Source organism: Mixophyes fleayi, chromosome 7, assembly GCF_038048845.1.
Source record: "Mixophyes fleayi isolate aMixFle1 chromosome 7, aMixFle1.hap1, whole genome shotgun sequence".
NCBI classification, from domain to species: domain Eukaryota; kingdom Metazoa; phylum Chordata; class Amphibia; order Anura; family Limnodynastidae; genus Mixophyes; species Mixophyes fleayi.
Genome location: NC_134408.1, coordinates 31670325 through 31689418, shown reverse-complemented (window position 1 = coordinate 31689418; position 19094 = coordinate 31670325). Strand labels below are relative to the sequence as shown.

At 41.4% G+C, this 19094-nt stretch overlaps 1 long non-coding RNA gene across 1 annotated transcript in view; it reads left to right on the top strand.

Moving 5' to 3' along the window:
• Positions 1-8147, top strand: part of LOC142098662 (uncharacterized) — a 93220-nt gene extending 85073 nt beyond the window's left edge. Inside the window, exons 2-3 of the long non-coding RNA XR_012678383.1 lie at positions 751-859; positions 8076-8147. This is a non-coding gene — a long non-coding RNA (uncharacterized LOC142098662). The remainder of the gene's footprint in view (positions 1-750; positions 860-8075) is intronic.
• Positions 8148-19094: the final 10947 nt, after the last annotated feature.

Here is a 19094-nt window from a genome sequence, read left to right as displayed (position 1 = left end):
TGTAGGGCAGATTTAATGCTACAAGGTAAATGGTGTGTAAATGTTTTCAATAACGTAAGGTCAATGGTTGAGTGGTAACAGTGTGTGATGCAGTCATTGCTTTGCTCATAGACTCTCACAGTGAAAGATTATATTTAAAATATAATGTAGCGATTCTGAAGCTGTTACCTAGGATGCCTTGTGAATATAACTTTCTTTCCTAAATCAGAAATAACTGAATGTAATGCAGGTTTTTTTCTACTGGAGTCAGGCACATTATCAATCCCAGCATAATTCAGTATTAGGTCGTGGATAAAATACCATTTAATTGAAAACAAATTGTGCCATTCACAAATATATGGAGGGCCTCATTTATGAAACACACTCGATGCGCTCCATAAAATGTCTCGGTTTTACACATAAAACTCCAATTTTGTACCACTTTTGCATTGCATCTTTGAGTAATATTAATTTTTCACTTTTTCTCTGCTGAAATTGCTTGATTTAGCATACATCTAAACATTTAGGATTTTGGAATTGGGACAGTGCGCACATGCACGGGAAGGGGGTGTGGTCAGCTACACAGGAACGTGGCCGTGCCAGGTTTGAGCATGCCACGTCTCCCTGGGAGTGTGTCCAGCATTTATGAATCAGTTGTCTGCCAGCCGCCAGAGCGGGGGTGTGGTCAATGGAGAACTTTACTAGTGCTATAGTGTAGTATATAAAGAAAATGATTCTGATTAGAAGTTTGTTCTTACCTGCCATCCTCAGGTTCATTTATGTGGAGCTGGACGTGCTTGTACCTCCGTTTGTCCACATCAATTCTGATCGGCTGCCAGCAGGACTCCATCGTAAACTTCAGCAGAAGAGGAGGAAGAAGGTAAGGAGTGATGAGGGAGAGGTGAAGATAAACGGGGAAACGAGAGGAGCGGTGGGTTGTGAGAGGCACAGGGAAAAGTGGATAGTTGAAGCAAATGGTAGAATATTATAGATATGATGAGAAGCGTAAAAAGAGGCCCACAAAGGGAGAGACAGCAAAGACAGACGCCTACAATGCAGAAACCGAGACGCCCATGCACATGGTTGGGGGGACAAAGACAGATGGGGATACAGGTGCACATACAAAATCAAAAACAGACACACATAGAGGAGGACAGAGGCCACATGAGGAGACAGAGGGAGATAGACTGGCACAGACAAAGAAACATTGGCACAGAAAGTGGAAGGAGAGAGGCTGGCACATACAGGGGAAGGGCAGAGAGGCTGGTGGAGACAGGGGAAGGGGAGAGGGGATTGTGTAGACAAGAGAAGGGCAGAGGGGCTGGCACAGAAAGGGGAAGACATAGGCTGATACCGTAAGGGTGGAGAGGCTGGCTCAGAAAGAGGAAGGAAATGGCAGAGAAGCTGGCACAGATGAGTAGAGCAGAGAGGCTGGCACAGAGGGTAAGGGAAGAGAGGCTGGCACAGACAGGGGAAGGGGAGAGGGGCTGGTGTAGACAGGAGAAGGGCATTAGAGCTGGCACAGAAAGGGGAAAGACATAGGCTGAGAGGGTAAGGGTGGAGAGGCTGGCTCATATATAGGAAGGAAAGGCAGAGAAGCTGGCTTAGATGGGAAGGGCAGAGAGGCTGGCACAGACAGGGGAGGGGCAGAGAGGCTGGCACAAGACAGAGGAAGGGCAGAGAGGCTGGCACAGACAAGGGAAGGGCAAAGAGGCTGCCACAGGCAGGGGAAGAGTAGAGAGGCTGGCACAGACAGGGGTAGGGCATAGGGACTAGTCCAGTCTTCACTGTGTAGGTGCCCCTCCATGAGTTCTATCAAAGGTCCAGTTTTATCTAAAATCAGCCCCGCTCAGGAACCACCACTTATGCAACCACACAGTTCATGTCCCACTTCCTGGGATAGAAAGGCTTAAAGATTATTTGTGCTCCCTGTGTGTTTGTATGGACTTGCTGCCAATAGGGATATATGTGGGGAGGAAAATACCTGACCCTCTAAGCACAGAGTTGAATGCATTTCCACCTCCTGGTGGAGACTATTTAATTTCAACAATCAGAACGGAACCCTTCTTGCGATCAGCTAGCCTTCTACTCTCTTTCTGAAAGATCGGCAGGGTCTCATGAAAGGAAGACCATGAGGATGGACTCACATTGACACTGCAATATCCATACCATAAAACTAGGATTGTCAATGGAGGCTGCCACGTTGAGAGGAGTAACTATATTTTTATTGTACAAATTAATAATTTAAAGTACACATGCCATTTAAATACCAATGCCCACTTCAAAATTAGTATTTTGACTTTTGTTTTAACCCTCACACATTTACAAGAAGACAATTACCGATTTCATTTGATTTTGGTAAATGGTTGGATACTTTTGTATTCTGTGAAGCATTATACACTAGAAATCTATATTCTGTGGGGGGCACTAGTAAATTATCTATATTCAGAGACAAATGCAGGATTTGTAGAAGGGGGGGTTCCATGCCACGCTACCCGAGTATTTGCAAGTGACGTGACTATAATTTGAGCCACCGCTACTCTGCTCTCCAACACTTCCCATTACCTTCAAAACCATGGGCAACGGTAGCCAACTGTCATGATTCTGGTGGGGCAGTCCCAATTTTGAGTGATTGTCTCGCACAGTCAGGACTTTATTCCGACTACAAGGATAGTTGGGCTTGCATCTAACTGTAGTGCATGCAACTTGCCCTTAACAAGTAGAACATTGTGCCAAGTATTAAATGCTTATCACCCACCCTCCCCATTAAACTAATACCCAGCCTCTACCCTTATTACAATAATAGCCCTCACTGCACTTAACTCCTACCATCCAGCTCTGTAGATTTCAGACTGTTTTGCCTGCCTCTCTTATTTGCTTCACACGTGGCACAGCACTATGTGTCACTGCCCGCCCCAGGAAAGAGGATGGGACATACGGTGTAGAAGGGAGTGCGTAACGACTCTAGATCCGCAGCAGAAATGTGGCTGTTTCCAAGGAATGGACCAGTCAGTCAATGACTCCTAGATTGAGGGGGAGTTTCTGGGCCACTGGAAACCTCCCATAAGTGTCAGTCTGGTATTCTATAGAGGTCATTGGAATGATCGCTGTATTGTATAGGGAACTCTAGAACGCTCTATGTTTTGTATAGAGGGCATTTGAATGCTGTCTGAATTGTATAGAGACCACTGGAATGTTAGTTGTATTGTATGTAAGTCATTAAGATGCTCTGTGTATTGTATAAAGGTCATTAAGATGCTCTGTGTATTGTATATTGCAATATGGTGCCTACTCTTCCACTCAGTACCTGCAAGTGGCTGTGCGGAAGTTCCAGGTCCATTCAAGGCTATGAGTGTTTGTTTAATCTTAGAGCCACTCATAGCACTATGAATGAGTGTGATCAAATATATGCTCCATTCACGTGGAGCTAGATTGTGAGTGGAGGTACTGTACAGCTGGGAAATAAGTGGGAAAGATTGATGTCTCTGTTTGCAAAAGGAGGCAGTGCTCATTCCATCAACCTATATATATTAAAGCTGCAGGCTTAAGGTGCAAAGGGGGTATCTCTGTGTGCAAGAAGGGTAAGGGGTACTCTGTGAGGGGGTTTGTCTATGTGCATAACAAGGGTTATCTATGTGCAAAGCATGACTCATATTTCTGGGTGCAAAATATGGTAGCTATGTGTACAATGCAGGATGAGCAAAGGGGGGGGATCTCAGCGGCAAACGCAGGATTTGTAGAGGAGGGTTTCCACACCACGCCGTCAGTGGATGTGACCAGCATGCATCGGGGCGTAGCTATAATTTTAGACAGTGCTTGGCTGCTCTCCAACTCTTGCTATCCCCATAATATACATGGGCAATGCTGCGTGAACTACTGTTAGGTGCATGCAGTTCTCCCTTTTCAAGCAGAACCGTGTGAAGCGGGGGCAGGGTCCAGTCACCTCCTTTATACAGTGCCCCAGGCTTGGAGGGGAGTTTCCAGGCACTAGGAACCCCCCCTCTCAGTTTGCCTATGGATCCCTGAGCAAAAGGGGAATCTCTGGGCAATTATAGTGGTCTATCTGCAATACACCTTTCTATTGCCCAGTATATATTACAGTCACATGCATAGGATGCATTATACATTGGTAAATGTAGGTAACGCAGGCAGGTTACAGGCGTCACAGATTCTCCACTGAGTGTCAGAGCCCTGTAGCATCACCGCTGCCCCTACTGTATTACTAACTTATTCTAACCTAAATTCAATTGCATAGATAGTTTGTATTGGTATTTCCCTAACACCCAGCACTTACAGAGATGAATCGTAGAAACATCCTAAGAAAAAAAAAAAGAGATGATGAGTTACATAATATGTTGTTCTCTGACAGAACAATGTGTGCAGCAAGTGGCAGATTAAATGATGGCCAGCACAGCCTAACGTGTGAAGCTTTCTGTGTACTGTCTATCAAGCTGTCGGAATTTGTGCAGCACTAAAGTGGATATGTACAGGATTATGGCAGGGCATGAAAAGGTGAGCACGTAAGGAAGACTAGCTTTTACCATGTCCTATTCATCACTTTACAGACCCAGCCATCAAGGCTTTATAAGAATAGGTAATACATTTTGAAAAAAATGGGCAAGTTTTTCTTTTTTTTGTGGTTTCTACTCTTTTTTTTTTCTGCAATTCAGTTCAATTCAAAAGATATGGACAGGAACACCATAATTATTGCTTGGTTAGAAACTAAACCCAAATAATATATATAATACAATAATGATGCTAATATATGTACACATTCCTTTAAATAATATTGTACGGAAGACAAATATTTCTATGTTAAATGGGTGATACATATTAAAGACTGACTTATTGCTGCCATGATGAGCTGTCTTTAAATGGTTAGTACTGGTTAAGAACCAAAAAAAAAACATGGTAATAAAAAATGCTTCCCATTACCTATGATTAAACAAATAAGTAGAAGTAAATATAAGCGGGTATAAGACCTAGACAGTTCATAACTCTCTACAAGCTCAAGATCATTCTCCAATCCGGTGCTGTGCTCTCCTACCTGTTCTTGTAGCTTTGACTACCTGGTGCTGCTGCAGGTGTCTTAAGCTCACCTGCTGCTTGCTGGATTCTAGAATGCTGGGTCCTGTTTGGAAAACAGATACCTATTATTCACCTCCTGAAAAGTTGAGCAGCGAGTGAACAATCTAGTCCTCCCTCCCCCTAAAACAGCTGGACATTAAATCAGTACGTTTTTTTTTTAATAAACAGGCCTCCTTCCACAAGTCACCCCCAGAATTTAATTAAAAGCATTCACATTTAATAAATATGTCTATTTCCCCCCATACAGCCCTGGCATTAAATTGATAGCACCCACATTTAATAATTAGGCCTTCTTCCCCCCTAACCAGCCTGACATGAAATTAATAGTGTTTACATTTAATAAATATGCCTCCTTCCTCCCAGCCAGCCCTAACATTAAATTAATAGCATTCCCATTTATTATGTAGATATATCCCCTTCACCAGCTCCAAAATCAAATTATTAGCATACAAATTTTCACCTCATTTAATAGAGACTATAATTGCTAATAAAGACATCACCGCCTTTTGAATAATGTTTTATTTTTTTATAATTATATTTAATTACTTATTATGTTTTATAGTATTTTTATACCATATATGTATGTACCACAAACAAAATATCCCCTATTATTCAACCCCAGTCGCCTGATTCCACCCTCCTTGTGCACTCTAGCACCCTCACTGTTCTCTCCTGCCATCAACCATTTCTCCAACCACTTCTCCCCATCCACTGTTCTCTCCAGCCTCTCCCCCCATTGTTCTCTCCAGCTTCTCCCTTCACTGTTCTCTCCAGCTACTTCTCCCCCCCCCCCACTGTTCTCTCCAGCCATCAGCCATTTCTCCCCCCACTTCTCCCCATCCACTGTTCTCATAAGCCTCTCTCCTCCATTGTTTCCTCCAGTCCCTCCCCTAACTGTTCTCTCCAGCCCTGCATTGTTCTCTCCAGCCTCTTCCCTCACTGTTCTGTCCAGCCTCTCTCCTGCAATGTTCCCTCCAGTCTCTCCCCTAACTGTTCTCTCCAGCCCTGCATTGTTCTCTCCAGCCTCTTCCCTCACTGTTCTGTCCAGCAACCCCCCCACACTGTTCTCTCCAGCCTCTCCCCTCCACTGTTCTCTCCAACCTCTCCCCTCCACTGTTCCCTTCAGCCTCTACCCTCACTATTCTCTCCAGCCTCTCCCCCCCATTGTTCTCTCCAGCCTCTCCCCAACTATTCTCTCCAGCAACCCCCCCACACTGTTCTCTCCAGTCACTTCTCCCCCTGTTCTCACCAGTCACTTTTCCCCCCACTTGTTTCCAGTCACTCCTCCCCTCTGTTCTTTCCAGTCACTTCTTCCCCATTCTCTCCAGTCACTTCTCCCCCCTGTTCTCTCCAGTCACTTATCCCCCCTGTTCTCTCCAGTCACTGCTCCCCCATTCCCTCCAGTCACTATCCCCCTGTTCTCTCCAGTCACTTATCCCCCCTGTTCTCTCCAGTCACTGCTCCCCCATTCCCTCCAGTCACTATCCCCCCGTTCTCTCCAGTCACTTCTCCCCCCTGTTCTCTCTAATCACCTCCCCCCCTGTTCTCTATAGCCACTGCTCCCTCTTTCCCTCTAGTCCCTATCCCCCCTTGGTCTCTCCAGTCACTTCTCCCCCCTGTTCTCTGCAGGCACCTCACCCCCTGTTCTCTCCAGGCACCTCACCCCCCTGTTCTCTCCAGTCACTTCTCCCCCGTTCCCTCCTGTCACTACTTCCCCCCTGTTCTCTCCAGTCACTTCCCCCCCCCTGTTCTGTCCAGTTACTTCTCCCTCCTGTTCTCTCCAGTCACTACTCCCCGTTGTTCTCTCCAGCCCTTCATCCCACCCATTTTCTGTAGATTACTCTCCCCCCGTTTTCTCAGAAGTATTCTAATTACCTTCTCTTCTTCTTTACTCTTGTTGCCAGTTCTCTGCTTCTTCCTTCTTTTCTTCTGTTTCTTCTTTCTTCGTTACTTCCTGTCCTGTCCTGGGCGACAGCACTTCTCTCGTTATGGCCCTGTGTATAGAACCCTGTGTGATTGGTTCTGCATATGAGCATGAATACGACAGTGTTCCTTGCTATTTTTTTAAGAGTAATTTGCCCCCATATTGTGACCAACTATGTAAACAGCCCCATTGCTGCAAAAAGGCCAGTCATTAACAGGCTTTGCAGAAATATGACAGAGGTCAATGAGCAGCTACTAGATGATGTTCTGCGTTGTTTAACACCATCCAATAAAACCTAAGACAGTGCAGTTCTGTTTTTACTACAACATATCAAAAATATTATTTGTATGGTTGGTTCTTTATTAGTTTTTGTTTTCTTATGACAAACTCCATGTTTTAGCAATAGTCCTGGATGGTATTCTAAGGTCAAAGGTTATCTTCTCATGCATGGTCTAGTGGTAAGGAAAAGGAAATATTTGTGAAAGCCATGTCACAAGGTGAGAAGGTCGGTAGCAATAGACTCTCATGTTAGTCCAACATGGCTGTTGTTTGGCCTTTGTTATGATTGTCAATTGTCAACTTTTCTTGTAACTGGATAAACATCACAGTGTGCATTGACTCCTGACTGGTAGCTTATCCCATTGTTCCCAATGGCTAACTCAAGCCATAGAAGTCCTTACCTCAGGGCTTTCTGGCACTGATACAGGGTTTCAATCCCTTAAAATTAGTCATTTTTATAGACATTTTTTAAAACCTTTTAATACAAATTAGGTTTGCTCGATTAGTTGTAGAGATAAGCAAATATTTGTGATATTAAACCAATGGTGAGGTTTTCAGCAAACCAGTGCACAGATGCTTTATGACAGGGTCAAACAAAAAAGATGTCTAAAAAAACATTTTATGGGTATAATAAGTTGTTCAATTTTGTTGAGATACGTTTATAGAATTGTTCAAAAACTTACTTTTTATAAATATTTTTTTATTTTTTTTAAACTATTTTTCTAATCACTGACATTCAAAAAATCTTGAACATCTTTATCTTGTTTCATTCATGAGTGTTCACGAATATTTATTGTATTTATAGCAAATGCGTTGGTCAATACACAGCCTTCTGAACGCTAGACAACAAGAATGACGTGCTGTAACTATACTCAGGTAATCTACAAATTCCTAAGTAACGTTTTAAAAAAAATATTTTCCACTTTTTTATTTTACTAGGAAGATATTCTAAACAAAGCAGTTGCATGCTGGCACGTAGATAGCACCATCACTGAGGGGAGTTGAATTGTGAGGGTGAAGGCGGGTGGGGCGGGGTGAATGGTGCCAATGTGGCCCCGCCCCTACGTCACAATGATGGGTAGTGGGCAGAATTGGCCTGCTTTCCTGGGAGACCTACCCAGAATTCGGGAGTCTGACGGACATTCCGGGAGACTTAGTAAGTATGGAAATTCCTGTATCTAAGATAGGTACCAAATCTGTTTATTGTAAATATTAGGCAAACCTGTTCACACAGTGCCAATGCTTATAAAGTTGACAGGTCTGGACTGTAGAATCAAAAAGGTGCAAAAACTTTAGTTGCCTTCTGGTCATCCCCTTCCTGCTCTTTGCCTTGACGGTGGGAGATTAGCGATCACAACAATCCTGTGAAGACACTGTGCCTACTCAGTGCACTCTGGGCTCTATTTATTAAATGGAGAAAAGCCTATCTCAGGAAAAAGTAGGTGTTTTCACTGGTGATAGGGCTTCTGCCTATCTATCAAAGGGTGAACACTAGCGATAAGACTTGCGAGTCTCGCCAATGATAACTTCTCCAAGCAAAGTTTACTACTCCCAGCCTGTTCAATGTACCTCAGCTGCCCCGGGGATATTTTATTAATAAATTGGAGCGATAAGCAACTATAGAATAGCAGTATTATCACCACGTAATGTTAAATAGGTCCATTATGTACCTGCATTTGTTGTGGACAAGGTTGTACCTCAGTAATACCATCAGTTCCACCCTTGTGTCTGAGAGAATACCCAAAAACAGATGACTTGTGCTCCCTCTTCTGTTTAAAATAGATTTGCCTCCCTCCACAGTCTCTTGCACAACCTAGACACCACTTCTTTCACTTGTTACAACATTTTGTCCCAATCTCCCCCAGCTTCACCTCTAACAACCGTCCCTCGAGCAATTTGCCTGAGGCTATCCTCTTTCTGCAAAGACCCCTTAGAAGTGGTCTCACTCTGATATTAAGCAACTGAATAACGTCGTTATTAAGTGGTTTCAGACGTTGTAAATATCCTTCACGCATGTTTATTTGTGTGTCTTTATTGTTGTGTATTGAACAGGACTTTTTTCATTTATTTTGTACAGCTTTCAACAAACTATGCTCTGTTTAACAATGTTGCCTGTTATATCTCCTCTGTTCACCTACTGCAGAGTATTCTGATGCTTTGTAAACAACTAATTTTATTTAACAAATATAACACCACAAAGACTTATCATAAATAAACATGCCTTTCTACATACCCCATACAGGACTGTCGTTTAAAAATAAGGCTTTTTGTTTTCAATCAACTCAATAATATTTTCTTTTGCTCTCCAGGAACTCAGCACTTGAAAACTTCACATCTTTTTCATCATCAAAAAGAACTGCTTCAGAAGACCGGCTAATATATGAACCAAACACAGGCAAGGCTGGCTGACAAGTCACAATAAGGGGAGACAGAGTAGAAGTGAAAGTGATCACTCAGCAGAGCTGAATCACCCATCAGAAAGCCGAAAGACAAAAAAAACATAAAAAAAAATAATGGACCGCTTCTAAATCAGCCAAACATTTTAAACATCCCTGCTGTAATTGGCAATTTTGTAATATTTATTCACAACAGATCTGATTGTCAGAGTCCCACTGGCTCCTCTCTGGAGAGTTTGCGTGAAATCAGTTTGAAATGGTGTGTCAATTTTTTTTTTTCTGAAGTCACCATCTGGCTGATAGACTGGAGTCTGTTCTAATACACTGACCCAGTGAATCGCTGCTAAACAACTCCCTGGAGAGTTTCTTCCCCTCTCGTAAGATATTCACAGAGAGCGTCGTAGGCAGGCAGACACGTATGGCGCGTGATGGGGAACAATGATTGGAGAATCTGACTCATGCAAAATTAGGTGGACAAGTGTGTCAGATAATGGCCCGGTAAGTCGTAATACTGAGCCCCCTTTTGCCAGGATATAGTAAAGAAATATAACATAAGACAATCTGACTGCCCTTGTCACAAGAGCTTACAATCTAACGGGAAATAATTTGTTACATAATACATAAATCCATCTGTATGTTTGTTATCTTATTGTATAAATTTAACTTTTCCTGTTTTTTTTCCCCAGTGAACTATTCTTATTACCCTCATTAAAATATTAAAGAATGCAGGTAATTAAAGGGTAGGCAAGGATATCTTTATTTCAAGTGTCACAATTGTGAAACACTTTACACCATACTATGTACTTGAGGCATCTTCTGGGTATTGGATGTGCAAATAGAAAAATTTGATTAATGCTGTCTTAAAGCTGATGTTAAAAAGTGTGCAAATGTTTACTATCAGCGTGCAAAGTAGGCAACACCTTGTAGTCCCCAACTCCACACCTTGTAGTTCATTTATGTATGTTGTGTGTACAATTGAAATCTAAACCAGTTCTCATCCAGGTCACCTCAATCCCACTATATAGCAGAAAAATATGGTTCAGCAAATCTAATCTCAAATTTCTGAATTTCTCGAATTTTAGAACCGTTAAAAAAAAAATCAAGAAAGTTGAACAAGTTTGAACTGACTCAAATGCGCTTGAGTTAAATTTGAATAATTGTGGTATTTTTTTTACAGTAGCGTTGGCAGTTCGATTTAAAAAAAGAACGTTAAAAAACATTACAACTTTGAACGTGAACTGCAAATTGCAAAATGTGAACGGCTAATGCAATCCGCAAATTATATTGCAAGTTTAAGTCAAGGGTCCTCTGTCGATTGCACTGCAGACATGTTCGGGAAGGAACGGTGGAAATGTGATAAGGTCTCCAATAACATCACTTATAAGGTATTTTTGAAAGCACCCTTGTGACTAAATACAGGTATAAGGTTGAGTGTTTTAATATTCGGCAAAGAATATCACAACTTCTATTATACTTAGAGGGGTTTTCCACCTACAGATAACTTAATGCGTTACTGACTGTCTTTCTGCCATTTGATCTTGGATGCCGTCCTATCACCTCAAACTCAATCTTTCAGAAACTGAGCTATCAATCTTTCCCAACAGTCAACAGGAGCTCATTACCTGACAACTCTATTTCTGTTGACAACAGGTAAATAAACATTACCCTTCAAGCTCCCTGTCTAGTTGTCATCCTTGACTCAGAACTTTGTTCCCCGCATCCAATCTGTCTCCAAATCTTGTTTCATTTATCTAAGGACCATCTCCATAAAATGCAGATATTTTACACAAGACAAGACACTGCAAAAATATTCAATACATGCATTCTACTCTCATGCATTGATGATTCAATTCCTTATAACTGGTCTTCCCTTAACCAGACAATCCCATGTAACGCTCCAGTCTAGGTTGCATGTACTTTGCCAAATACAATATAAACAACTTCTACTAAAATGCAAAGCCATTAACAGAATGCAGCAACATCTCTTTGTTTGAGTCATAATATCCCACAATTTGATCTCCTCACTCTATTCCATATATATATATATATATATATATATATATATATATATGCCATCATTACCAGTTACAGTACTACATTTTGGGCCGCACCCACTGTGTGGAATAATGGTCATAATTCACAATGGCCTCAATGTCTGCATATGTGTATAATCAGTGAAGATAAGTCCCTAATATATGTCACAATGTAATAATAACTCCTTAGCAAAGATATGGTGATAACATATATCCCCAATAATTTGCCTAATATTGTAATATTTCATATGAACCTTTGTGTAAATTTGTGACCGGTTGATTGGAGGTAATACATGCTACTAAGAAGTAAGGACCAATAAATATGTCATTTTAAGAATGCCCACTGAACTGTGTGTGCTGTGGAAGTCATAAAAGGCTGTGGCGAAGTTAGGAGCTGCCACCGACGCAGATCGTCTGTTTACTTGGGAGGACGTGTCCTGGCTGTTGCCTTATAATCACCGCTGTGTTCTGTCCAGTTTGACAGCTGGGCTCGTGCGTTCTGCACATTAATTAATGATCAGCTTGCTGAGGCTGATTGCGGCGAGTGAGGTTGCTCTTTTCTGATTGGTCCATTTTAGTATAAAAGGCAGGGAGGGCTTAGGCTGCCTGCCGGTTACTGCGTCCTGTGTGCCTCACATTGCTGACCAGCTCCAGTCCTGTGGATACTCTGCTGACTTGCTACTGATTCCTATTGTGACCCTTAGCTTGTTTCCGGACCCTGCTTGAATTCTGATTGCCCCTGACCTCTGTCTGTCTATTGGAATATCCTTGCTTGCAACCTGCCCAGACCTCTGTCCTGTCCCTGATTATCCTGCTTGCTACTGACCCACGACCTTTGGGCTGTTCTTGGTATTGTTTCCTGTATTACGGTTATCTTCCACCTCTCCGCTGCGGTCACTTTGGCAAACTTTTACTATGCTAAAGTGAAGTTCTGGGTGCATCCGAGTACCTTTGTGTGTACTAGTCCTACAGGAAAGGCGGCTGCAATAGAGGAAGACCTCTATCCATCTGTTCTAAAAGTCTCGGTAGCCGCTAGCCGTTACAGGTGAAACCCCCTTTAGCATACACACAGCCAGCTTCTAGTTACCTCACTGGATAGGAGGGCTGAGCTGAAGAATCATGTTTATAAAGTTACTGTATGTGATCATTTTGGGAGTCAATTTCATATTGAAGAATTGACCACTTTTCCATCCTCTCCCAAGTGCAGCTATATGAAAATATGTGATTTTTCTGTTTCTGTTTTATTCCTTTTTATTTGAAAAAAACTAGTTTGAATTTTATTATTATTATTATTATTATTATTACTATTTTTTTGCCTTAAGCATTGTGGTTATTTTGCCATATTAAATTTAATTTAATAACGTTCTGCCTTTATGTTCTTAATAAATTCATGTGATAAATACCTCAGTTAGGAAAAGCGCCACATGACTAAAATACTGATTTTTTTTTTGAGACTCCTCCCACAGCCTTAGCTTGATGGACAGGTGACACTCCCATCTTCCCTTTAAAAGGGATTTTTCTGCAGGTGTTCTGTAATTTCTCTTCGCTGCAGACAAACGCTGTTAGCTGTGGAAATGACACTTTCAAAGCATGTAAATTACATTACATTTTATAATTTTACTTTGTCACACATGACTTACACCTGTATACTTTAACCTGTTTCACTTGCTATAAGACTCACCGGAAAAGCGTATTGATAACTCTCCATTTGATCTTATAAAGTTATTTTTCAGTAGTAATAAGTATGAGGCATTATATGAATTTAGGGAATGTGACATGAATCATTTCAGGCTTCCTCAAACCATTATCTAAACGTTAATGTAACAGTAGTGCCCACTTAGTTTGTCCTACCATAGATTGTCTGGAATTTTAAACTCTAACAAATTATAATGACCAGTCTAATAAAGTGTACCTGTCATGCACTTAAAAAAGATCTTACATTAAAAGTACAGCCCGTAAAAAACTTTAATTGCAATGTAAAGGTAATACACATACCATTGTAGAGAACAATCAGTTATAACAGTGTGCCCCTCCTTCTATGTGTAATAAATGCCTTAGGGAATATTTAAATTAGCTGTTGATGTGGGCAGAAACTCCAGTGACCATGTGATCGTTCATAGCCAATGTAGTGAAAGCTGGCAGCATGATGTCACAGGATGTTACTCAGGAGCACAATGAGCATGCTCCCGCCAGTTGTTCACTCTGTTATTACTGCTCAAAAATAGTCACAGCTGCCCGGAAGATGACAGTCTTCATGGAGATATGCAAAACAGGTAAAATATGTGTATATATATATATATATATATATATATATATGTGTGTGTGTGTGTGTGTGTGTGTGTGTGTGTGTGTGTGTGTGTGGTTGCTTAGGTGACAGGTCTGCTTAAAAATGTGAGCAGGTGAACTATATTAAAACTGAGCTGAAAGAAAAGAAATATAATCCTAAAACTTAATTCAAAACATTCAACCCTCAAAAAGAAATTTGCTACTTTTTTTTATCAAAATAAATTACATTTTAATACACCTCCCCCAAACAATATACTACTATTTCCAACTAACGCCACTATAACGCCTTTGGCAATATTATTATTCAACCAGGGGGCTTAGAAAACAGATTAAAAAACAAACAAACTCTAAAATGTTAAGCATTTCTGCAACAAAAGCCTTGCATTAGTATGGTCCTTTTAAATAATTTATTTAAAAAAAATTAGTCCACACCCATAACTCTCAGTACTATTGGATTCCAAAATAAAAGTGTGTTTTTTTTCTTTTATTAAGTATTTGTTTTTCGATGAATTTCCCAAAGATGTTACTCTGTGTTCTGTGATCAAGAGATTTCACTCACTGGCAGCCAGACATCTTGCTAAATGGAACAGCATATTGAAATGGAGAAGAAAGCAGTGTCTGCCTTTAACATAGCAAATATTTGATTTTATTTACCCTGGGGGCAGATATATTGTTGAATATGCCTCCTGCTGTGACAGAAATGACAGCTTCAATTAATGTCTTTGAGGAAACCAGTCTGAATATGGAACAGGAAGACAGAACCACCAGCTTATGCAAAGGGGACCTTACTTGGTTTTAAATATGTAATATGTTGAAGATGTGATCAGCCAGTAGTTTTATTAGCTAATATGCACACTCTGCAGTTTAATAAATAAATAGAACAGCCAGGTTCTCTGATTCCATTTGTCTGTCAGTGTAATTCTATAAACTGTCACCGTGGCTCGTTAACACATGCTGTGCCACAGGGGTCTGAGGTCCACTGTGGAATTAATTGCTCTTGCCAATAATTTTACAGTTGCCATAAGCTGCGAGCCCTCCGCCGTCATTAATCTGTTTATGTTTATTATTTGTGTTTATTATTTCAGATTCGGCTTGCTGTGAGGTTTCGAGTTAAAGGTTATTTTTAACACATGATTTGTGTAAATAGGATATAGTAGTGTGTTTTATTGTAACGCTGACATTTTACAGATATTTCATTAACTAATATAAATTGTTTGTTCATTTCGGCATAATCAATCATCTCACTGATTCACTAATCAGCTGGCAACTATGGATTACATATGAGCTAGTGCCTGGCTGAGTTATTTTCGACTGAAAAGGGAAAATAACTTACGTGTGACTTATGTACCATGGATAGGAATTGAGGATTACTGATCTCGATACTGGGGAACAAAAAACGGAAAAAGATTTGAATGAAACAATGAATTAAAGGCCCAGTTGACAGCCAGAAGCTAAGGTATTAGAGGCAAAAGGTACATTTATGTTAATACTCAGGCTCAGTTAAAGTCCATTGTGTCAGCAAAAGTCTATTGTATAAACCCCAAAAATAATCTTTGAACTTAATAAAGACATTCCAAATTAAAGAGTTTCTTAATTTGCTTAATAGTGTTTAGTGCAAAGGACTCCATATGCTAAACTTCAATGTACAGGGGCGCTGCGAGGGATGGGGGTTGGGTACCAAGGCCCGGGCCTGCTTGTGCAGTGTGTGCAGTGTTTCAACTTTTACATTTTTTCTCCTTTTATAAATTAAAAAAATGTCAGACTTGTCTCATCATCTCTAACTGCTGGGATTAATGAGTACATTCTCTACAATGCAATGTGCAATGCAAACCTCCCAAACCGTCCAGTTTTAAGTGGGACAGTCCTGATTTGAGGGCTCTGTCTCGCAGGGGTGAACCTAGACATTATATTAGGGGGGCGATTTTGCATAATCACGCCCCTCCTTTACTCTGATTGGCTGGCCCGCATTTAGCCCCGCCTTCCACTCGAAATTGGTCCTGCCCCCTTCCCGTTTTGATCGGCGGCTGGGACCTATTTTAAAGGTAGGCTTTCTGCTGCTAAGAGGGGCGAATGCCCTGATCGCCCCCCCCTGGATCTGCCACTGCTGTCTCGCCATCCCGATTGGGACAGCTTTGTTCCGAGGGTGGGAAATTTGGGAAGTATGTCTCCTTTGCTGCTGATCTGCAGTGGTGCATACGGCAATAGAGGTGTTAGGAGGGGAGGGGAGTACAGGGCAGCCTAAGCACTTCTAATGTACTAGGCATGCCCCCGGGGTGTAGCCACACCCCCATTGTGATGTGGACACACCCCCTGTACTTCTGACGTAATTCTCTGTGCACACGTGTGACTCTTGACTCTTTTTTGGGTCTGATTATAGAGCATTATGAATAGTCTTCTCAATTGGCACCAAAAGCCTCAGGCTTCTTAACTAATAATAATATCCAACCTTATATATGTTAGTTGTTTTTTAGCTGTGCTGTAGAAAGTATGTGGAGGGGGATGTATTTATTAAAATAAAGTGATGTGGTTATTTAAATTATAGACATTTATATTCAGTCCATTATATTGTACATGTAGGGTTACATAACATTATATTGTTTGATATTATAGTATTATTATTTTTATTATGAGTATTAGTATTAGCATTGCACCAACATATTCTGTAAATATACACTGGTTGTGTGTAACTAATATTTTGCAGGGTATTATCTGCTGGGTGGTAGGGGGTAACTAAGCACTTTGCACATGCTAGGCGCACCTCCAAACAGGCACAGTCACACACTAACGTGGTGTGGCCACGTCACCAACATGGTGTGGCTGCGACTCTGTCCTATGCCTCTATGGTGGGGGCCCCAAGAAGTTGCTATACCGGGGCCCGAAATTCTCTTAGCTGCCATGTTATTGTATGGTCTTTGAGGGGTTTTGTGACTGCCATCCTTTTGCTTTGTCATATTTTTAATCCTTCTGGCTGTGCCACATGCCCAATGGCATCACACCCACAATGGCATAATGCCCACCAGCTACCTGTAGCTCCTACCCCATGTCCTTATATTGTGAAATGATTATCAGATATGAATACAAATTAAAAAGGAGGGCGTTGGGAGAAAAGACGGGGATTGTGGGACACAATGAGAAAGACGATTGCGCTCTCGTTAATGGTATAGCCAGGGGCACCGCGAGCAGGGGCCAAGCGGTGATATTGATGGTGGTGCTGGAATGGCCCTGTTCCTGTCCACCCATTCTCAGCACCATATTGTGAGTAGAATTAAATGACAGTCACACCCATCTAGGTTACCTGCACAGCACCGACTTTTTGACAAACCTGAACATGCAGCTTAGGGGTAGGGAGGGTCCATGCTTTTGTAGCCCCTCTGGCTTCACACGCAGCACTGACTTTTTTTTTGCCAAGGCTGCAGCCAATGGGAGGCCCAAAGAAGTGATAGCATGGGTCTTAAGTTGGCTCTCAGTGGCCATACTCATAAAAGTCTTATATTGCCAACTTATCATCATCATCACCATTTATAAGGCCATGGTCGGGAATTGAACTCATGAACCAAGTGCTGTAAGGCAGAAGTGCCAACCACTAAGCCAGTACTGAAATTTACAAAAAACTAATGGGGCAGCACAGTGGCTAAGTGGTTAGCACTTCTGCCTCACAGCGCTGGGGTCAAGAGTTCAATTCCCGACCATGGCCTTGTCTTTGTAGAGTTTGTATGTTCTTCCCGTGTTTGTGTGGGTTTCCTCCTGGTGCTCCGGTTTCCTCCCACACTCCAAAAACATACTAGTAGGTTTATTGGCTGCTATAAAAAAAAAATTGCCCTAGTCTCTCTGTCTGTGTGTGTATGTTAGGGAATTTAGACTGTAAGCCCCAATGGGGCAGGGACTGATGTGAGTGAGTTCTCTGTACGCTGCAGAATCAGTGGCATTATATATAAATAAATGATGATGGTGCAGTAGAGTTGAGAAATGGTTTATCTTACATTTCTGCAAACCCTATAATAGCAGAGTAGAAGAATTCTAAAATTCTTCCTTAAAATTCCAACAGAGCCAACATTCATCAATTCATTTTTCATGTCTCTAAAATGTTCGCTCCTCCATACCAGATGTAGATGAACCCCCCTCAAAGGCTCCATGCTACAAAGCAACAGAGTGCAGATTCTAAGGGGTTTATTTAATAAAATGGAGCTATAACCATAGCAACCAATCAGACATTTGCATTCATTTTACAAACTGTACTAGAATAATGATACGTACCATCTAATTGCTATAGTTTGGAGCACATTTGTACACACCACTTTATTAAATAAGCCTCTAAGAGTTAAGCGAATGCAACATTTAGCTGTTTCTATCTACTGAACATTCCATTTCCTGGGTTCCGCCACTGAGGATTGCTATGCCACAGCACAGCTAAGAGGACACTGCCATCCTACAGTTTATGCACAAGATGCTGATTGCAAACAGATGATTGCATGCTGTTTCAGTGAAAACAAGCCTCACAGTCTCCAGTTAATGGTGGGAAACATGAAGGGTAAACAAAGCTCTCTGTTGGCCCTTTCCATTCCCAGCAATCACTACCACCTAACTGTGTTTTTAAATCTTTACTTCTAGAACAAATTGATTTCTCGTTCTACTATAACTTTTGTTATGGATGCCGCCCCTGTTGGAACTCATAGGCATCCAGGTATCTACCCTGTGTCATGACAGAACACCTGTCACAGCAGAGATTGACCAAACCTACGTTGGTGTTGTATCCTATTGATTGCAAGCTGGTGTGCGGGGACTTCTTCTTTGTCTGTTTGTTAATACCCAGTACTTACTTTTTGTGTTCCCAGTTGTAAAGCTTTGCAGGGTACACTGAGGCTGCATTGCACATTGTTTATCTATTACGGCCCACTCTTTAAAACTGAAATAAGGTGAATAAAAAAGTTTGAAGGGTTTTCAAAAATCAAATATTCAAAACTAAACTGTTACAAACATCATTATAACAGGCACCTGTGATAGGTCTGTAATGTGAGCGAAGTTTGCTAACCTTTAGCAAATTTCCAAACAGTGAGTAAAAATGTAATTAGGCTTGAATCAATCAGTAAGAAAGTGGTATAATTACGGAAT